At 28.8% G+C, this 20,913-nt stretch overlaps 4 non-coding genes across 4 annotated transcripts; all 4 read right to left on the bottom strand.

Moving 5' to 3' along the window:
- Positions 1-3,201: 3,201 nt before the first annotated feature.
- Positions 3,202-3,273, bottom strand: TRNAC-GCA (transfer RNA cysteine (anticodon GCA)). The gene has a single exon. It is a non-coding gene; the product is annotated as a tRNA-Cys (tRNA).
- A 10,400-nt stretch (positions 3,274-13,673) lies between these two features.
- TRNAC-GCA (transfer RNA cysteine (anticodon GCA)) lies at positions 13,674-13,745 on the bottom strand. Its single transcript has one exon. It is a non-coding gene; the product is annotated as a tRNA-Cys (tRNA).
- An 880-nt stretch (positions 13,746-14,625) lies between these two features.
- TRNAC-GCA (transfer RNA cysteine (anticodon GCA)) lies at positions 14,626-14,697 on the bottom strand. Its single transcript has one exon. It is a non-coding gene; the product is annotated as a tRNA-Cys (tRNA).
- Positions 14,698-15,102: 405 nt separating this feature from the next.
- On the bottom strand, positions 15,103-15,174 carry TRNAC-GCA (transfer RNA cysteine (anticodon GCA)). The gene has a single exon. It is a non-coding gene; the product is annotated as a tRNA-Cys (tRNA).
- Between the last annotated feature and the right edge of the window lie 5,739 nt (positions 15,175-20,913).

Genomic DNA, 20,913 nt, shown 5'->3' with positions numbered 1-20,913 from the left:
TTACAAAGTTTTACATTGTGATTATTTTTTCTTTCCGATGCATTTTTCTTCTTTAAAAATCTTTAATGAATTCAAAAAGTACAGACAAATAATCAGGAATTTTTATTTTACAAGTCAATTCTTAGTTTTAGAGTCTTCCAAAGTGCTAAAAGTATCATCTTATAGATTTTTTACATTGACTTTTTTCAGACGTTTTTCGACCTTTTGGCTGATTTTTTAAATAGATTTCATATGAAGAAAGCACATCAATATGCATTCAACGTTATATGCCTAAAATGTTTTAATGGATAAACAAGTAATAAAGCAAGAATTATTTGGTTTAAAAAGATTTATCTTCAGGGGGCACTTGGAGTTGAACCAAGGACCTCTTGATCTGCAGTCAAATGCACTGCCACTGAGCTATACCCCCAAAACTTAAGTAATGCACCCTCTTTTTTTTTTTTTTTTTTTTTAAATTACATTAAAGCTATAAGAACTTTACAAAGTTTTACATTGTGATTATTTTTTCTTTCCGATGCATTTTTCTTCTCTAAAAATCTTTAATGAATTCAAAAAGTACAGACAAATAATCAGGAATTTTTATTTTACAAGTCAATTCTTAGTTTTAGAGTCTTCCAAAGTGCTAAAAGTATCATCTTATAGATTTTTTACATTGACTTTTTACAGACAACGTTTTTCGACCTTTTGGCTGATTTTTTAATTAGATTTCATATGAAGAAAGCACATCAATATGCATTCAACGTTATATGCCTATAATGCTTTAATGGATAAACAAGTAATAAAGCTAGAATTATTTGGTTTAAAAAGATTTATCTTCAGGGGGCACTCGGAGTTGAACCAAGGACCTCTTAATCTGCAGTCAAATGCTCTGCCACTGAGATATACCCCCAAAACTTAAGTAATGCACACTCTTTTTTTTTTTTTTTTAAATTACTTTAAAGCTATAAGAACTTTACAAAGTTTTACATTGTGATTATTTTTTCTTTCCGATGCATTTTTCTTCTTTAAAAATCTTTAATGAATTCAAAAAGTACAGACAAATAATCAGGAATTTTTATTTTACAAGTCACTTCTTAGTTTTAGAGTCTTCCAAAGTGCTAAAAGTATCATCTTATAGATTTTTTACATTGACTTTTTACAGACAACATTTTTCGACCTTTTGGCTGATTTTTTAAATAGATTTCATATGAAGAAAGCACATCAATATGCATTCAACGTTATATGCCTAAAATGTTTTAATGGATAAACAAGTAATAAAGCTAGAATTATTTGGTTTAAAAAGATTTATCTTCAGGGGGCACTCGGAGTTGAACCAAGGACCTCTTAATCTGCAGTCAAATGCTCTGCCACTGAGCTATACCCCCAAAACTTAAGCAATGCACCCTCTTTTTTTTTTTTTTTTTTTTTTTTATTACATTAAAGCTATAAGAGCTTTACAAAGTTTTACATTGTGATTATTTTTTCTTTCCGATGCATTTTTCTTCTCTAAAAATCTTTAATGAATTCAAAAAGTACAGACAAATAATCAGGAATTTTTATTTTACAAGTCACTTCTTAGTTTTAGAGTCTTCCAAAGTGCTAAAAGTATCATCTTATAGATTTTTTACATTGACTTTTTACAGACAACGTTTTTCGACCTTTTGGCTGATTTTTTAATTAGATTTCATATGAAGAAAGCACATCAATATGCATTCAACGTTATATGCCTAAAATGCTTTAATGGATAAACAAGTAATAAAGCTAGAATTATTTGGTTTAAAAAGATTTATCTTCAGGGGGCACTCGGAGTTGAACCAAGGACCTCTTAATCTGCAGTCAAATGCTCTGCCACTGAGATATACCCCCAAATCTTAAGTAATGCACACTCTTTTTTTTTTTTTTTAAATTACATTAAAGCTATAAGAACTTTAGAAAGCTTTACATTGTGATTATTTTTTCTTTCCGATGCATTTTTCTTCTCTAAAAATCTTTAATGAATTCAAAAAGTACAGACAAATAATCAGGAATTTTTATTTTACAAGTCAATTCTTAGTTTTAGAGTCTTCCAAAGTGCTAAAAGTATCATCTTATAGATTTTTTACATTGACTTTTTACAGACAACGTTTTTCGACCTTTTGGCTGATTTTTTAATTAGATTTCATATGAAGAAAGCACATCAATATGCATTCAACGTTATATGCCTATAATGCTTTAATGGATAAACAAGTAATAAAGCTAGAATTATTTGGTTTAAAAAGATTTATCTTCAGGGGGCACTCGGAGTTGAACCAAGGACCTCTTAATCTGCAGTCAAATGCTCTGCCACTGAGATATACCCCCAAAACTTAAGTAATGCACACTCTTTTTTTTTTTTTTTAAATTACTTTAAAGCTATAAGAACTTTACAAAGTTTTACATTGTGATTATTTTTTCTTTCCGATGCATTTTTCTTCTTTAAAAATCTTTAATGAATTCAAAAAGTACAGACAAATAATCAGGAATTTTTATTTTACAAGTCAATTCTTAGTTTTAGAGTCTTCCAAAGTGCTAAAAGTATCATCTTATAGATTTTTTACATTGACTTTTTTCAGACAACGTTTTTCGACCTTTTGGCTGATTTTTTAAATAGATTTCATATGAAGAAAGCACATCAATATGCACTCAACGTTATATGCCTAAAATGTTTTAATGGATAAACAAGTAATAAAGCAAGAATTATTTGGTTTAAAAAGATTTATCTTCAGGGGGCACTCGGAGTTGAACCAAGGACCTCTAGATCTGCAGTCAAATGCACTGCCACTGACCTATACCCCCAAAACTTAAGTAATGCACCCTCTTTTTTTTTTTTTTTTTTTTTAAATTACATTAAAGCTATAAGAACTTTACAAAGTTTTACATTGTGATTATTTTTTCTTTCCGATGCATTTTTCTTCTCTAAAAATCTTTAATGAATTCAAAAAGTACAGACAAATAATCAGGAATTTTTATTTTACAAGTCAATTCTTAGTTTTAGAGTCTTCCAAAGTGCTAAAAGTATCATCTTATAGATTTTTTACATTGACTTTTTACAGACAACGTTTTTCGACCTTTTGGCTGATTTTTTAATTAGATTTCATATGAAGAAAGCACATCAATATGCATTCAACGTTATATGCCTATAATGCTTTAATGGATAAACAAGTAATAAAGCTAGAATTATTTGGTTTAAAAAGATTTATCTTCAGGGGGCACTCGGAGTTGAACCAAGGACCTCTTGATCTGCAGTCAAATGCTCTGCCACTGAGCTATACCCCCAAAACTTAAGTAATGCACACTCTTTTTTTTTTTTTTTTTTAAATTACATTAAAGCTATAAGAACTTTACAAAGTTTTACATTGTGATTATTTTTTCTTTCCGATGCATTTTTCTTCTCTAAAAATCTTTAATGAATTCAAAAAGTACAGACAAATAATCAGGAATTTTTATTTTACAAGTCACTTCTTAGTTTTAGAGTCTTCCAAAGTGCTAAAAGTATCATCTTATAGATTTTTTACATTGACTTTTTACAGACAACATTTTTCGACCTTTTGGCTGATTTTTTAAATAGATTTCATATGAAGAAAGAACATCAATATGCATTCAACGTTATATGCCTAAAATGTTTTAATGGATAAACATGTAATAAAGCTAGAATTATTTGGTTTAAAAAGATTTATCTTCAGGGGGCACTCGGAGTTGAACCAAGGACCTCTTAATCTGCAGTCAAATGCTCTGCCACTGAGCTATACCCCCAAAAGTTAAGCAATGCACCCTCTTTTTTTTTTTTTTTTTTTTTTTTATTACATTAAAGCTATAAGAGCTTTACAAAGTTTTACATTGTGATTATTTTTTCTTTCCGATGCATTTTTCTTCTCTAAAAATCTTTAATGAATTCAAAAAGTACAGACAAATAATCAGGAATTTTTATTTTACAAGTCACTTCTTAGTTTTAGAGTCTTCCAAAGTGCTAAAAGTATCATCTTATAGATTTTTTACATTGACTTTTTACAGACAACGTTTTTCGACCTTTTGGCTGATTTTTTAATTAGATTTCATATGAAGAAAGCACATCAATATGCATTCAACGTTATATGCCTAAAATGCTTTAATGGATAAACAAGTAATAAAGCTAGAATTATTTGGTTTAAAAAGATTTATCTTCAGGGGGCACTCGGAGTTGAACCAAGGACCTCTTAATCTGCAGTCAAATGCTCTGCCACTGAGATATACCCCCAAATCTTAAGTAATGCACACTCTTTTTTTTTTTTTTAAATTACATTAAAGCTATAAGAACTTTAGAAAGCTTTACATTGTGATTATTTTTTCTTTCCGATGCATTTTTCTTCTCTAAAAATCTTTAATGAATTCAAAAAGTACAGACAAATAATCAGGAATTTTTATTTTACAAGTCAATTCTTAGTTTTAGAGTCTTCCAAAGTGCTAAAAGTATCATCTTATAGATTTTTTACATTGACTTTTTACAGACAACGTTTTTCGACCTTTTGGCTGATTTTTTAATTAGATTTCATATGAAGAAAGCACATCAATATGCATTCAACGTTATATGCCTATAATGCTTTAATGGATAAACAAGTAATAAAGCTAGAATTATTTGGTTTAAAAAGATTTATCTTCAGGGGGCACTCGGAGTTGAACCAAGGACCTCTTAATCTGCAGTCAAATGCTCTGCCACTGAGATATACCCCCAAAACTTAAGTAATGCACACTCTTTTTTTTTTTTTTTTAAATTACTTTAATGCTATAAGAACTTTACAAAGTTTTACATTGTGATTATTTTTTCTTTCCGATGCATTTTTCTTCTTTAAAAATCTTTAATGAATTCAAAAAGTACAGACAAATAATCAGGAATTTTTATTTTACAAGTCAATTCTTAGTTTTAGAGTCTTCCAAAGTGCTAAAAGTATCATCTTATAGATTTTTTACATTGACTTTCTTCAGACAACGTTTTTCGACATTTTGGCTGATTTTTTAAATAGATTTCATATGAAGAAAGCACATCAATATGCACTCAACGTTATATGCCTAAAATGTTTTAATGGATAAACAAGTAATAAAGCAAGAATTATTTGGTTTAAAAAGATTTATCTTCAGGGGGCACTCGGAGTTGAACCAAGGACCTCTAGATCTGCAGTCAAATGCACTGCCACTGACCTATACCCCCAAAACTTAAGTAATGCACCCTCTTTTTTTTTTTTTTTTTTTTAATTACATTAAAGCTATAAGAACTTTACAAAGTTTTACATTGTGATTATTTTTTCTTTCCGATGCATTTTTCTTCTCTAAAAATCTTTAATGAATTCAAAAAGTACAGACAAATAATCAGGAATTTTTATTTTACAAGTCACTTCTTAGTTTTAGAGTCTTCCAAAGTGCTAAAAGTATCATCTTATAGATTTTTTACATTGACTTTTTACAGACAACGTTTTTCGACCTTTTGGCTGATTTTTTAATTAGATTTCATATGAAGAAAGCACATCAATATGCATTCAACGTTATATGCCTAAAATGCTTTAATGGATAAACAAGTAATAAAGCTAGAATTATTTGGTTTAAAAAGATTTATCTTCAGGGGGCACTCGGAGTTGAACCAAGGACCTCTTAATCTGCAGTCAAATGCTCTGCCACTGAGATATACCCCCAAATCTTAAGTAATGCACACTCTTTTTTTTTTTTTTTAAATTACATTAAAGCTATAAGAACTTTAGAAAGCTTTACATTGTGATTATTTTTTCTTTCCGATGCATTTTTCTTCTCTAAAAATCTTTAATGAATTCAAAAAGTACAGACAAATAATCAGGAATTTTTATTTTACAAGTCAATTCTTAGTTTTAGAGTCTTCCAAAGTGCTAAAAGTATCATCTTATAGATTTTTTACATTGACTTTTTACAGACAACGTTTTTCGACCTTTTGGCTGATTTTTTAATTAGATTTCATATGAAGAAAGCACATCAATATGCATTCAACGTTATATGCCTATAATGCTTTAATGGATAAACAAGTAATAAAGCTAGAATTATTTGGTTTAAAAAGATTTATCTTCAGGGGGCACTCGGAGTTGAACCAAGGACCTCTTAATCTGCAGTCAAATGCTCTGCCACTGAGATATACCCCCAAAACTTAAGTAATGCACACTCTTTTTTTTTTTTTTTTAAATTACTTTAATGCTATAAGAACTTTACAAAGTTTTACATTGTGATTATTTTTTCTTTCCGATGCATTTTTCTTCTTTAAAAATCTTTAATGAATTCAAAAAGTACAGACAAATAATCAGGAATTTTTATTTTACAAGTCAATTCTTAGTTTTAGAGTCTTCCAAAGTGCTAAAAGTATCATCTTATAGATTTTTTACATTGACTTTCTTCAGACAACGTTTTTCGACATTTTGGCTGATTTTTTAAATAGATTTCATATGAAGAAAGCACATCAATATGCACTCAACGTTATATGCCTAAAATGTTTTAATGGATAAACAAGTAATAAAGCAAGAATTATTTGGTTTAAAAAGATTTATCTTCAGGGGGCACTCGGAGTTGAACCAAGGACCTCTAGATCTGCAGTCAAATGCACTGCCACTGACCTATACCCCCAAAACTTAAGTAATGCACCCTCTTTTTTTTTTTTTTTTTTTTAATTACATTAAAGCTATAAGAACTTTACAAAGTTTTACATTGTGATTATTTTTTCTTTCCGATGCATTTTTCTTCTCTAAAAATCTTTAATGAATTCAAAAAGTACAGACAAATAATCAGGAATTTTTATTTTACAAGTCACTTCTTAGTTTTAGAGTCTTCCAAAGTGCTAAAAGTATCATCTTATAGATTTTTTACATTGACTTTTTACAGACAACGTTTTTCGACCTTTTGGCTGATTTTTTAATTAGATTTCATATGAAGAAAGCACATCAATATGCATTCAACGTTATATGCCTAAAATGCTTTAATGGATAAACAAGTAATAAAGCTAGAATTATTTGGTTTAAAAAGATTTATCTTCAGGGGGCACTCGGAGTTGAACCAAGGACCTCTTAATCTGCAGTCAAATGCTCTGCCACTGAGATATACCCCCAAATCTTAAGTAATGCACACTCTTTTTTTTTTTTTTTAAATTACATTAAAGCTATAAGAACTTTAGAAAGCTTTACATTGTGATTATTTTTTCTTTCCGATGCATTTTTCTTCTCTAAAAATCTTTAATGAATTCAAAAAGTACAGACAAATAATCAGGAATTTTCATTTTACAAGTCAATTCTTAGTTTTAGAGTCTTCCAAAGTGCTAAAAGTATCATCTTATAGATTTTTTACATTGACTATTTACAGACAACGTTTTTCGACCTTTTGGCTGATTTTTTAAATAGATTTCATATGAAGAAAGCACATCAATATGCATTCAACGTTATATGCCTAAAATGTTTTAATGGATAAACAAGTAATAAAGCAAGAATTATTTGGTTTAAAAAGATTTATCTTCAGGGGGCACTCGGAGTTGAACCAAGGACCTCTTAATCTGCAGTCAAATGCTCTGCCACTGAGATGTACCCCCAAAACTTAAGTAATGCACACTCTTTTTTTTTTTTTTTTTTAATTACATTAAAGCTATAAGAACTTTAGAAAGCTTTACATTGTGATTATTTTTTCTTTCCGATGCATTTTTCTTCTCTAAAAATCTTTAATGAATTCAAAAAGTACAGACAAATAATCAGGAATTTTTATTTTACAAGTCAATTCTTAGTTTTAGAGTCTTCCAAAGTGCTAAAAGTATCATCTTATAGATTTTTTACATTGACTTTTTACAGACAACGTTTTTCGACCTTTTGGCTGATTTTTTAATTAGATTTCATATGAAGAAAGCACATCAATATGCATTCAACGTTATATGCCTATAATGCTTTAATGGATAAACAAGTAATAAAGCTAGAATTATTTGGTTTAAAAAGATTTATCTTCAGGGGGCACTCGGAGTTGAACCAAGGACCTCTTAATCTGCAGTCAAATGCTCTGCCACTGAGATATACCCCCAAAGCTTAAGTAATGCACACTCTTTTCTTTTTTTTTTTAAATTACTTTAAAGCTATAAGAACTTTACAAAGTTTTACATTGTGATTATTTTTTCTTTCCGATGCATTTTTCTTCTTTAAAATCTTTAATGAATTCAAAAAGTACAGACAAATAATCAGGAATTTTTATTTTACAAGTCAATTCTTAGTTTTAGAGTCTTCCAAAGTGCTAAAAGTATCATCTTATAGATTTTTTACATTGACTTTCTTCAGACAACGTTTTTCGACATTTTGGCTGATTTTTTAAATAGATTTCATATGAAGAAAGCACATCAATATGCACTCAACGTTATATGCCTAAAATGTTTTAATGGATAAACAAGTAATAAAGCAAGAATTATTTGGTTTAAAAAGATTTATCTTCAGGGGGCACTCGGAGTTGAACCAAGGACCTCTAGATCTGCAGTCAAATGCACTGCCACTGACCTATACCCCCAAAACTTAAGTAATGCACCCTCTTTTTTTTTTTTTTTTTTTTTAAATTACATTAAAGCTATAAGAACTTTACAAAGTTTTACATTGTGATTATTTTTTCTTTCCGATGCATTTTTCTTCTCTAAAAATCTTTAATGAATTCAAAAAGTACAGACAAATAATCAGGAATTTTCATTTTACAAGTCAATTCTTAGTTTTAGAGTCTTCCAAAGTGCTAAAAGTATCATCTTATAGATTTTTTACATTGACTATTTACAGACAACGTTTTTCGACCTTTTGGCTGATTTTTTAAATAGATTTCATATGAAGAAAGCACATCAATATGCATTCAACGTTATATGCCTAAAATGTTTTAATGGATAAACAAGTAATAAAGCAAGAATTATTTGGTTTAAAAAGATTTATCTTCAGGGGGCACTCGGAGTTGAACCAAGGACCTCTTAATCTGCAGTCAAATGCTCTGCCACTGAGATGTACCCCCAAAACTTAAGTAATGCACACTCTTTTTTTTTTTTTTTTTTAATTACATTAAAGCTATAAGAACTTTAGAAAGCTTTACATTGTGATTATTTTTTCTTTCCGATGCATTTTTCTTCTCTAAAAATCTTTAATGAATTCAAAAAGTACAGACAAATAATCAGGAATTTTTATTTTACAAGTCAATTCTTAGTTTTAGAGTCTTCCAAAGTGCTAAAAGTATCATCTTATAGATTTTTTACATTGACTTTTTACAGACAACGTTTTTCGACCTTTTGGCTGATTTTTTAATTAGATTTCATATGAAGAAAGCACATCAATATGCATTCAACGTTATATGCCTATAATGCTTTAATGGATAAACAAGTAATAAAGCTAGAATTATTTGGTTTAAAAAGATTTATCTTCAGGGGGCACTCGGAGTTGAACCAAGGACCTCTTAATCTGCAGTCAAATGCTCTGCCACTGAGATATACCCCCAAAACTTAAGTAATGCACACTCTTTTTTTTTTTTTTTTAAATTACTTTAAAGCTATAAGAACTTTACAAAGTTTTACATTGTGATTATTTTTTCTTTCCGATGCATTTTTCTTCTTTAAAAATCTTTAATGAATTCAAAAAGTACAGACAAATAATCAGGAATTTTTATTTTACAAGTCAATTCTTAGTTTTAGAGTCTTCCAAAGTGCTAAAAGTATCATCTTATAGATTTTTTACATTGACTTTTTTCAGACAACGTTTTTCGACCTTTTGGCTGATTTTTTAAATAGATTTCATATGAAGAAAGCACATCAATATGCATTCAACGTTATATGCCTAAAATGTTTTAATGGATAAACAAGTAATAAAGCAAGAATTATTTGGTTTAAAAAGATTTATCTTCAGGGGGCACTTGGAGTTGAACCAAGGACCGCTAGATCTGCAGTCAAATGCACTGCCACTGACCTATACCCCCAAAACTTAAGTAATGCACCCTCTTTTTTTTTTTTTTTTTTTTAAATTACATTAAAGCTATAAGAACTTTACAAAGTTTTACATTGTGATTATTTTTTCTTTCCGATGCATTTTTCTTCTCTAAAAATCTTTAATGAATTCAAAAAGTACAGACAAATAATCAGGAATTTTTATTTTACAAGTCAATTCTTAGTTTTAGAGTCTTCCAAAGTGCTAAAAGTATCATCTTATAGATTTTTTACATTGACTTTTTACAGACAACGTTTTTCGACCTTTTGGCTGATTTTTTAATTAGATTTCATATGAAGAAAGCACATCAATATGCATTCAACGTTATATGCCTATAATGCTTTAATGGATAAACAAGTAATAAAGCTAGAATTATTTGGTTTAAAAAGATTTATCTTCAGGGGGCACTCGGAGTTGAACCAAGGACCTCTTAATCTGCAGTCAAATGCTCTGCCACTGAGATATACCCCCAAAACTTAAGTAATGCACACTCTTTTTTTTTTTTTTTTAAATTACTTTAAAGCTATAAGAACTTTACAAAGTTTTACATTGTGATTATTTTTTCTTTCCGATGCATTTTTCTTCTTTAAAAATCTTTAATGAATTCAAAAAGTACAGACAAGTAATCAGGAATTTTTATTTTACAAGTCAATTCTTAGTTTTAGAGTCTTCCAAAGTGCTAAAAGTATCATCTTATAGATTTTTTACATTGACTTTTTTCAGACAACGTTTTTCGACCTTTTGGCAGATTTTTTAAATAGATTTCATATGAAGAAAGCACATCAATATGCATTCAACGTTATATGCCTAAAATGTTTTAATGGATAAACAAGTAATAAAGCAAGAATTATTTGGTTTAAAAAGATTTATCTTCAGGGGGCACTCGGAGTTGAACCAAGGACCTCTTGATCTGCAGTCAAATGCACTGCCACTGAGCTATACCCCCAAAACTTAAGTAATGCACCCTCTTTTTTTTTTTTTTTTTTTTAAATTACATTAAAGCTATAAGAACTTTACAAAGTTTTACATTGTGATTATTTTTTCTTTCCGATGCATTTTTCTTCTCTAAAAATCTTTAATGAATTCAAAAAGTACAGACAAATAATCAGGAATTTTTATTTTACAAGTCAATTCTTAGTTTTAGAGTCTTCCAAAGTGCTAAAAGTATCATCTTATAGATTTTTTACATTGACTTTTTACAGACAACGTTTTTCAACCTTTTGGCTGATTTTTTAATTAGATTTCATATGAAGAAAGCACATCAATATGCATTCAACGTTATATGCCTATAATGCTTTAATGGATAAACAAGTAATAAAGCTAGAATTATTTGGTTTAAAAAGATTTATCTTCAGGGGGCACTCGGAGTTGAACCAAGGACCTCTTAATCTGCAGTCAAATGCTCTGCCACTGAGATATACCCCCAAAACTTAAGTAATGCACACTCTTTTTTTTTTTTTTTTTTAAATTACTTTAAAGCTATAAGAACTTTAGAAAGCTTTACATTGTGATTATTTTTTCTTTCCGATGCATTTTTCTTCTCTAAAAATCTTTAATGAATTCAAAAAGTACAGACAAATAATCAGGAATTTTTATTTTACAAGTCAATTCTTAGTTTTAGAGTCTTCCAAAGTGCTAAAAGTATCATCTTATAGATTTTTTACATTGACATTTTACAGACAACGTTTTTCGACCTTCTGTCTGATTTTTTAAATAGATTTCATATGAAGAAAGCACATCAATATGCATTCAACGTTATATGCCTAAAATGTTTTAATGGATAAACAAGTAATAAAGCTAGAATTATTTGGTTTAAAAAGATTTATCTTCAGGGGGCACTCAGAGTTGAACCAAGGACCTCTTGATCTGCAGTCAAATGCTCTGCCACTGAGCTATACCCCCAAAACTTAAGTAATGCACACTCTTTTTTTTTTTTTAAATTACATTAAAGCTATAAGAACTTTACAAAGTTTTACATTGTGATTATTTTTTCTTTCTGATGCATTTTTCTTCTTTAAAAATCTTTAATGAATTCAAAAAGTACAGACAAATAATCAGGAATTTTTATTTTACAAGTCAATTCTTAGTTTTAGAGTCTTCCAAAGTGCTAAAAGTATCATCTTATAGATTTTTTACATTGACTTTTTACAGACAACGTTTTTTGACCTTTTGGCTGATATTTTAATTAGATTTCATATGAAGAAAGCACATCAATATGCATTCAACGTTATATGCCTAAAATGCTTTAATGGATAAACAAGTAATAAAGCTAGAATTATTTGGTTTAAAAAGATTTATCTTCAGGGGGCACTCGGAGTTGAACCAAGGACCTCTTAATCTGCAGTCAAATGCTCTGCCACTGAGATATACCCCAAAACTTAAGTAATGCACACTCTTTTTTTTTTTTTTTTAAATTACATTAAAGCTATAAGAACTTTAGAAAGCTTTACATTGTGATTATTTTTTCTTTCCGATGCATTTTTCTTCTCTAAAAATCTTTAATGAATTCAAAAAGTACAGACAAATAATCAGGAATTTTTATTTTACAAGTCAATTCTTAGTTTTAGAGTCTTCCAAAGTGCTAAAAGTATCATCTTATAGATTTTTTACATTGACTTTTTACAGACAACGTTTTTCGACCTTTTGGCTGATTTTTTAATTAGATTTCATATGAAGAAAGCACATCAATATGCATTCAACGTTATATGCCTATAATGCTTTAATGGATAAACAAGTAATAAAGCTAGAATTATTTGGTTTAAAAAGATTTATCTTCAGGGGGCACTCGGAGTTGAACCAAGGACCTCTTAATCTGCAGTCAAATGCTCTGCCACTGAGATATACCCCCAAAACTTAAGTAATGCACACTCTTTTTTTTTTTTTTTTAAATTACTTTAAAGCTATAAGAACTTTAGAAAGCTTTACATTGTGATTATTTTTTCTTTCCGATGCATTTTTCTTCTCTAAAAATCTTTAATGAATTCAAAAAGTACAGACAAATAATCAGGAATTTTTATTTTACAAGTCAATTCTTAGTTTTAGAGTCTTCCAAAGTGCTAAAAGTATCATCTTATAGATTTTTTACATTGACATTTTACAGACAACGTTTTTCGACCTTTTGTCTGATTTTTTAAATAGATTTCATATGAAGAAACCACATCAATATGCATTCAACGTTATATGCCTAAAATGTTTTAATGGATAAACAAGTAATAAAGCTAGAATTATTTGGTTTAAAAAGATTTATCTTCAGGGGGCACTCGGAGTTGAACCAAGGACCTCTAGAGCTGCAGTCAAATGCTCTAACACTGAGATATACCCCCAAAACTTAAATAATGCACACTCTTTTTTTTTTTTTTTTAAATTACATTAAAGCTATAAGAACTTTACAAAGTTTTACATTGTGATTATTTTTTCTTTCCGATGCATTTTTCTTCTCTAAAAATCTTTAATGAATTCAAAAAGTACAGACAAATAATCAGGAATTTTTATTTTACAAGTCAATTCTTAGTTTTAGAGTCTTCCAAAGTGCTAAAAGTATCATCTTATAGATTTTTTACATTGACTTTTTACAGACAACGTTTTTCGACCTTTTGGCTGATTTTTTAAATAGATTTCATATGAAGAAAGCACATCAATATGCATTCAACGTTATATGCCTAATATGCTTTAATGGATAAACAAGTAATAAAGCTAGAATTATTTGGTTTAAAAATATTTATCTTCAGGGGGCACTTGGAGTTGAACCAAGGACCTCTTGATCTGCAGTCAAATGCTCTGCCACTGAGCTATACCCCCAAAACTTAAGTAATGCACACTCTTTTTTTTTTTTTTTTTTTAAATTACATTAAAGCTATAAGAACTTTACAAAGTTTTACATTGTGATTATTTTTTCTTTCCGATGCATTTTTCTTCTCTAAAAATCTTTAATGAATTCAAAAAGTACAGACAAATAATCAGGAATTTTTATTTTACAAGTCACTTCTTAGTTTTAGAGTCTTCCAAAGTGCTAAAAGTATCATCTTATAGATTTTTTACATTGACTTTTTACAGACAACGTTTTTCGACCTTTTGGCTGATTTTTTAAATAGATTTCATATGAAGAAAGCACATCAATATGCATTCAACGTTATATGCCTAAAATGCTTTAATGGATAAACAAGTAATAAAGCTAGAATTATTTGGTTTAAAAAGATTTATCTTCAGGGGGCACTCGGAGTTGAACCATGGACCTCTTAATCTGCAGTCAAATGCTCTGCCACTGAGATATACCCCCAAAACTTAAGTAGTGCACACTCTTTTTTTTTTTCTTTAAATTACATTAAAGCTATAAGAACTTTAGAAAGCTTTACATTGTGATTATTTTTTCTTTCCGATGCATTTTTCTTCTCTAAAAATCTTTAATGAATTCAAAAAGTACAGACAAATAATCAGGAATTTTTATTTTACAAGTCAATTCTTAGTTTTAGAGTCTTCCAAAGTGCTAAAAGTATCATCTTATAGATTTTTTACATTGACTTTTTACAGACAACGTTTTTCGACCTTTTGGCTGATTTTTTAATTAGATTTCATATGAAGAAAGCACATCAATATGCATTCAACGTTATATGCCTAAAATACTTTAATGGATAAACAAGTAATAAAGCTAGAATTATTTGGTTTAAAAAGATTTATCTTCAGGGGGCACTCGGAGTTGAACCAAGGACCTCTTGATCTGCAGTCAAATGCTCTGCCACTGAGCTATACCCCCAAAACTTAAGTAATGCACACTCTTTTTTTTTTTTTTTTTTAAATTACATTAAAGCTTTAAGAACTTTACAAAGTTTTACATTGTGATTATTTTTTCTTTCCGATGCATTTTTCTTCTCTAAAAATCTTTAATGAATTCAAAAAGTACAGACAAATAATCAGGAATTTTTATTTTACAAGTCAATTCTTAGTTTTAGAGTCTTCCAAAGTGCTAAAAGTATCATCTTATAGATTTTTTACATTGACTTTTTACAGACAACGTTTTTCGACCTTTTGGCTGATATTTTAATTAGATTTCATATGAAGAAAGCACATCAATATGCATTCAACGTTATATGCCTATAATGCTTTAATGGATAAACAAGTAATAAAGCTAGAATTATTTGGTTTAAAAAGATTTATCTTCAGGGGGCACTCGGAGTTGAACCAAGGACCTCTTGATCTGCAGTCAAATGCTCTGCCACTGAGCTATACCCCCAAAACTTAAGTAATGCACACTCTTTTTTTTTTTTTTTTTAAATTACATTAAAGCTATAAGAACTTTACAAAGTTTTACATTGTGATTATTTTTTCTTTCCGATGCATTTTTCTTCTCTAAAAATCTTTAATGAATTCAAAAAGTACAGACAAATAATCAGGAATTTTTATTTTACAAGTCAATTCTTAGTTTTAGAGTCTTCCAAAGTGCTAAAAGTATCATCTTATAGATTTTTTACATTGACTTTTTACAGACAACGTTTTTTCGACCTTTTGGCTGATTTTTTAAATAGATTTCATATGAAGAAAGCACATCAATATGCATTCAACTTTATATGCCTAAAATGTTTTAATGGATAAACAAGTAATAAAGCAAGAATTATTTGGTTTAAAAAGATTTATCTTCAGGGGGCACTCGGAGTTGAACCAAGGACTTCTTAATCTGCAGTCAAATGCTCTTCCACTGAGCTATACCCCAAAACTTAAGTAATGCACCCTCTTTTTTTTTTTTTTTTTTTTTTTAAATTACATTAAAGCTATAAGTACTTTACAAAGTTTTACATTGTGATTATTTTTTCTTTCCGATGCATTTTTCTTCTCTAAAAATCTTTAATGAATTCAAAAAGTACAGACAAATAATCAGGAATTTTTATTTTACAAGTCAATTCTTAGTTTTAGAGTCTTCCAAAGTGCTAAAAGTATCATCTTATAGATTTTTTACATTGACTTTTTTCAGACAACGTTTTTCGACCTTTTGGCTGATTTTTTAAATAGATTTCATATGAAGAAAGCACATCAATATGCATTCAACGTTATATGCCTAAAATGTTTTAATGGATAAACAAGTAATAAAGCAAGAATTATTTGGTTTAAGAAAATTTATCTTGAGGGTGCACTTGGAGTTTAACCAAGCACCTCTTGAGCTGCAGTCAAATGCTCTAACACTGAGATATACCCCCAAAACTTAAATGATACACACTCTTTTTTTTTTTTTTTTTAAATTACATTAAAGCTATAAAAACTTTACAAAGTTTTACATTGTGATAATTTTTTCTTTCCGATGCATTTTTCTTCTCTAAAAATCTTTAATGAATTCAAAAAGTACAGACAAATAATCAGGAATTTTTATTTTACAAGTCAATTCTTAGTTTTAGAGTCTTCCAAAGTGCTAAAAGTATCATCTTATAGATTTTTTACATTGACTTTTTACAGACAACGTTTTTCGACCTTTTGGCTGATTTTTTAAATAGACTTCATATGAAGAAAGCACATCAATATGCATTCAACGTTATATGCCTAAAATGTTTTAATGGATAAACAAGTAATAAAGCAAGAATTATTTGGTTTGAAAAGATTTATCTTCAGGGGGCACTCGGAGTTGAACCAAGGACCTCTTAATCTGCAGTCAAATGCTCTGCCACTGAGATATACCCCCAAAACTTAAGTAATGCACACTCTTTTTTTATTTTTTTTTAAATTACATTAAAGCTATAAGAACTTTACAAAGTTTTACATTGTGATTATTTTTTCTTTCCGATGCATTTTTCTTCTTTAAAAATCTTTAATGAATTCAAAAAGTACAGACAAATAATCAGGAATTTTTATTTTACAAGTCAATTCTTAGTTTTAGAGTCTTCCAAAGTGCTAAAAGTATCATCTTATAGATTTTTTACATTGACTTTTTTCAGACAACGTTTTTCGACCTTTTGGCTGATTTTTTAAATAGATTTCATATGAAGAAAGCACATCAATATGCATTCAACTTTATATGCCTAAAATGTTTTAATGGATAAACAAGTAATAAAGCAAGAATTATTTGGTTTAAAAAGATTTATCTTCAGGTGGCACTCGGAGTTGAACCAAGGACCTCTTAATCTGCAGTCAAATGCTCTTCCACTGAGCTATACCCCCAAAACTTAAGAAATGCACCCTCTTTTTTTTTTTTTTTTTTTTAAATTACATTAAAGCTATAAGTACTTGACAAAGTTTTACATTGTGATTATTTTTTCTTTCCGATGCATTTTTCTTCTCTAAAAATCTTTAATGAATTCAAAAAGTACAGACAAATATCAGGAATTTTTATTTTACAAGTCAATTCTTAGTTTTAGAGTCTTCCAAAGTGCTAAAAGTATCATCTTATAGATTTTTTACATTGACTTTTTACAGACAACGTTTTTCGACCTTTTGGCTGATTTTTTAAATAGATTTCATATGAAGAAAGCACATCAATATGCATTCAACGTTATATGCCTAAAATGTTTTAATGGATAAACAAGTAATAAAGCAAGAATTATTTGGTTTAAAAAGATTTATCTTCAGGGGGCACGCAGAGTTGAACCAAGGACCTCTTAATCTGCAGTCAAATGCTCTGCCACTGAGATATACCCTCAAAATTTAAGTAATGCACACTCTTTTTTTATTTTTTTTTAAATTACATTAAAGCTATAAGAACTTTACAAAGTTTTACATTGTGATTATTTTTTCTTTCCGATGCATTTTTCTTCTTTAAAAATCTTTAATGAATTCAAAAAGTACAGACAAATAATCAGGAATTTTTATTTTACAAGTCAATTCTTAGTTTTAGAGTCTTCCAAAGTGCTAAAAGTATCATCTTATAGATTTTTTACAGACAACGTTTTTCGACCTTTTGGCTGATTTTTTAAATTGATTTCATATGAAGAAAGCACATCAATATGCATTCAACGTTATATGCCTAAAATGTTTTAATGGATAAACAAGTAATAAAGCAAGAATTATTTGGTTTAAAAAGATTTATCTTCAGGGGGCACTTGGAGTTGAACCAAGGACCTCTTAATCTGCAGTCAAATGCTCTGCCACTGAGATATACCCCCAAAACTTAAGTAATGCACACTCTTTTTTTTTTTTTTTAAAAATTACATTAAAGCTATAAGAACTTTACAAAGCTTTACATTGTGATTATTTTTTCTTTCCGATGCATTTTTCTTCTCTAAAAATCTTTAGTGAATTCAAAAAGTACAGACAAATAATCAGGAATTTTTATTTTACAAGTCAATTCTTAGTTTTAGAGTCTTCCAAAGTGCTAAAAGTATCATCTTATAGATTTTTTACATTGACTTTTTTCAGACAACATTTTTCGACCTTTTGGCTGATTTTTTAAATAGATTTCATATGAAGAAAGCACATCAATATGCATTCAACGTTATATGCCTAAAATGTTTTAATGGATAAACAAGTAATAAAGCAAGAATTATTTGGTTTAAAAAGATTTATCTTCAGGTGGCACTCAGAGTTGAACCAAGGACCTCTTAATCTGCAGTCAAATACTCTTCCACTGAGCTATACCCCCAAAACTTAAGTAATGCACCCTCTTTTTTTTTTTTTTTTTTTTTTAAATTACATTAAAGCTATAAGAACTTTACAAAGTTTTACATTGTGATTATTTTTTCTTTCCGATGCATTTTTCTTCTGTAAAAATCTTTAATGAATTCAAAAAGTACAGACAAATAATCAGGAATTTTTATTTTACAAGTCAATTCTTAGTTTTAGAGTCTTCCAAAGTGCTAAAAGTATCATCTTATAGATTTTTTACATTGACTTTTTACAGACAATGTTTTTCGACCTTTTGGCTGATTTTTTAAATAGATTTCATATGAAGAAAGCACATCAATATGCATTCAACGTTATATGCCTAAAATGTTTTAATGGATAAACAAGTAACAAAGCAAGAATTATTTGGTTTAAAAAGATTTATCTTCAGGGGGCACTCGGAGTTGAACCAAGGACCTCTTAATCTGCAGTCAAATGCTCTGCCACTGAGATATACCCCCAAAACTTAAATAATGCACACTTTTTTTTTTTTTTAATTACATTAAAGCTACAAGAACTTTACAAAGATTTACATTGTGATTATTTTTTCTTTCCGATGCATTTTTCTTCTCTAAAAAGCTTTAATGAATTCAAAAAGTACAGACAAATAATCAGGAATTTTTATTTTACAAGTCAATTCTTAGTTTTAGAGTCTTCCAAAGTGCTAAAAGTATCATCTTATAGATTTTTTACATTGACTTTTTACAGACAACGGTTTTCGACCTTTTGGCTGATTTTTTAAATAGATTTCATATGAAGAAAGCACATCAATATGCATTCAACGTTATATGCCTAAAATTTTTTAATGGATAAACAAGTAATAAAGCAAGAATTATTTGGTTTAAAAAGATTTATCTTCAGGGGGCACTCGGAGTTGAACCAAGGACCTCTTAATCTGCAGTCAAATACTCTGCCACTGAGATATACCCCCAAAACGTAAGTAATGCACACTCTTTTTTTTTTTTTTTTTTTTAAATTACATTAAAGCTATAGGAACTTTACAAAGCTTTACATTGTGATTATTTTTTCTTTCCGATGCATTTTTTTTCTCTAAAAATCTTTAGTGAATTCAAAAAGTACAGACAAATAATCAGGAATTTTTATTTTACAAGTCAATTCTTAGTTTTAGAGTCTTCCAAAGTGCTAAAAGTATCATCTTATAGATTTTTTACATTGACTTTTTTCAGACAATGTTTTTTGACCTTTTGGCTGATTTTTTAAATAGATTTCATATGAAGAAAGCACATCAATATGCATTCAACGTTATATGCCTAAAATGTTTTAATGGATAAACAAGTAATAAAGCAAGAATTATTTGGTTTAAAAAGATTTATCTTCAGGGGGCACTCGGAGTTGAACCAAGGACCTCTTAATCTGCAGTCAAATGCTCTGCCACTGAGCTATACGCCCAAAACTTAAGCAATGCACACTCTTTTTTTTTTTTTTAAATTACATTAAAGCTATAAGAACTTTACAAAGTTTTACATTGTGATTATTTTTTCTTTCCGATGCATTTTTCTTCTCTAAAAATCTTTAATGAATTCAAAAAGTACAGACAAATAATCAGGAATTTTTATTTTACAAGTCAATTCTTAGTTTTAGAGTCTTCCAAAGTGCTAAAAGTATCATCTTATAGATTTTTTACATTGACTTTTTACAGACAACGTTTTTCGACCTCTTGGCTGATTTTTTAAATAGATTTCATATGAAGAAAGCACATCAATATGCATTCAACGTTATATGCCTAAAATGTTTTAATGGATAAACAAGTAATAAAGCAAGAATTATTTGGTTTAAGAAAATTTATCTTGAGGGTGCACTTGGAGTTGAAACAAGCACCTCTTGAGCTGCAGTCAAATGCTCTAACACTGAGATATACCCACAAAACTTAAATGATGCACACTCTTTTTTTTTTTTTTTTTAAATTACATTAAAGCTATAAAAACTTTACAAAGTTTTACATTGTGATTATTTTTTCTTTCCGATGCATTTTTCTTCTCTAAAAATCTTTAATGAATTCAAAAAGTACAGACAAATAATCAGGAATTTTTATTTTACAAGTCAATTCTTAGTTTTAGAGTCTTCCAAAGTGCTAAAAGTATCATCTTATAGATTTTTTACATTGACTTTTTACAGACAACGTTTTTCGACCTTTTGGCTGATTTTTTAAATAGATTTCATATGAAGAAAGCACATCAATATGCATTCAACGTTATATGCCTAAAATGTTTTAATGGATAAACAAGTAATAAAGGAAGAATTATTTGGTTTAAAAAGATTTATCTTCAGGGGGCACGCAGAGTTGAACCAAGGACCTCTTAATCTGCAGTCAAATGCTCTGCCACTGAGATATACCCCCAAAACTTAAGTAATGCACACTCTTTTTTTATTT

This window comes from Phyllobates terribilis, unplaced genomic scaffold (genome assembly GCF_046119375.1).
Source record: "Phyllobates terribilis strain yellow unplaced genomic scaffold, ASM4611937v1 Scaffold_1__5_contigs__length_1240528914, whole genome shotgun sequence".
Lineage (NCBI taxonomy): Eukaryota > Metazoa > Chordata > Amphibia > Anura > Dendrobatidae > Phyllobates > Phyllobates terribilis.
Note: the sequence above shows the minus strand (reverse complement) of the source record. Positions and strands in the feature narration are given on the sequence as shown.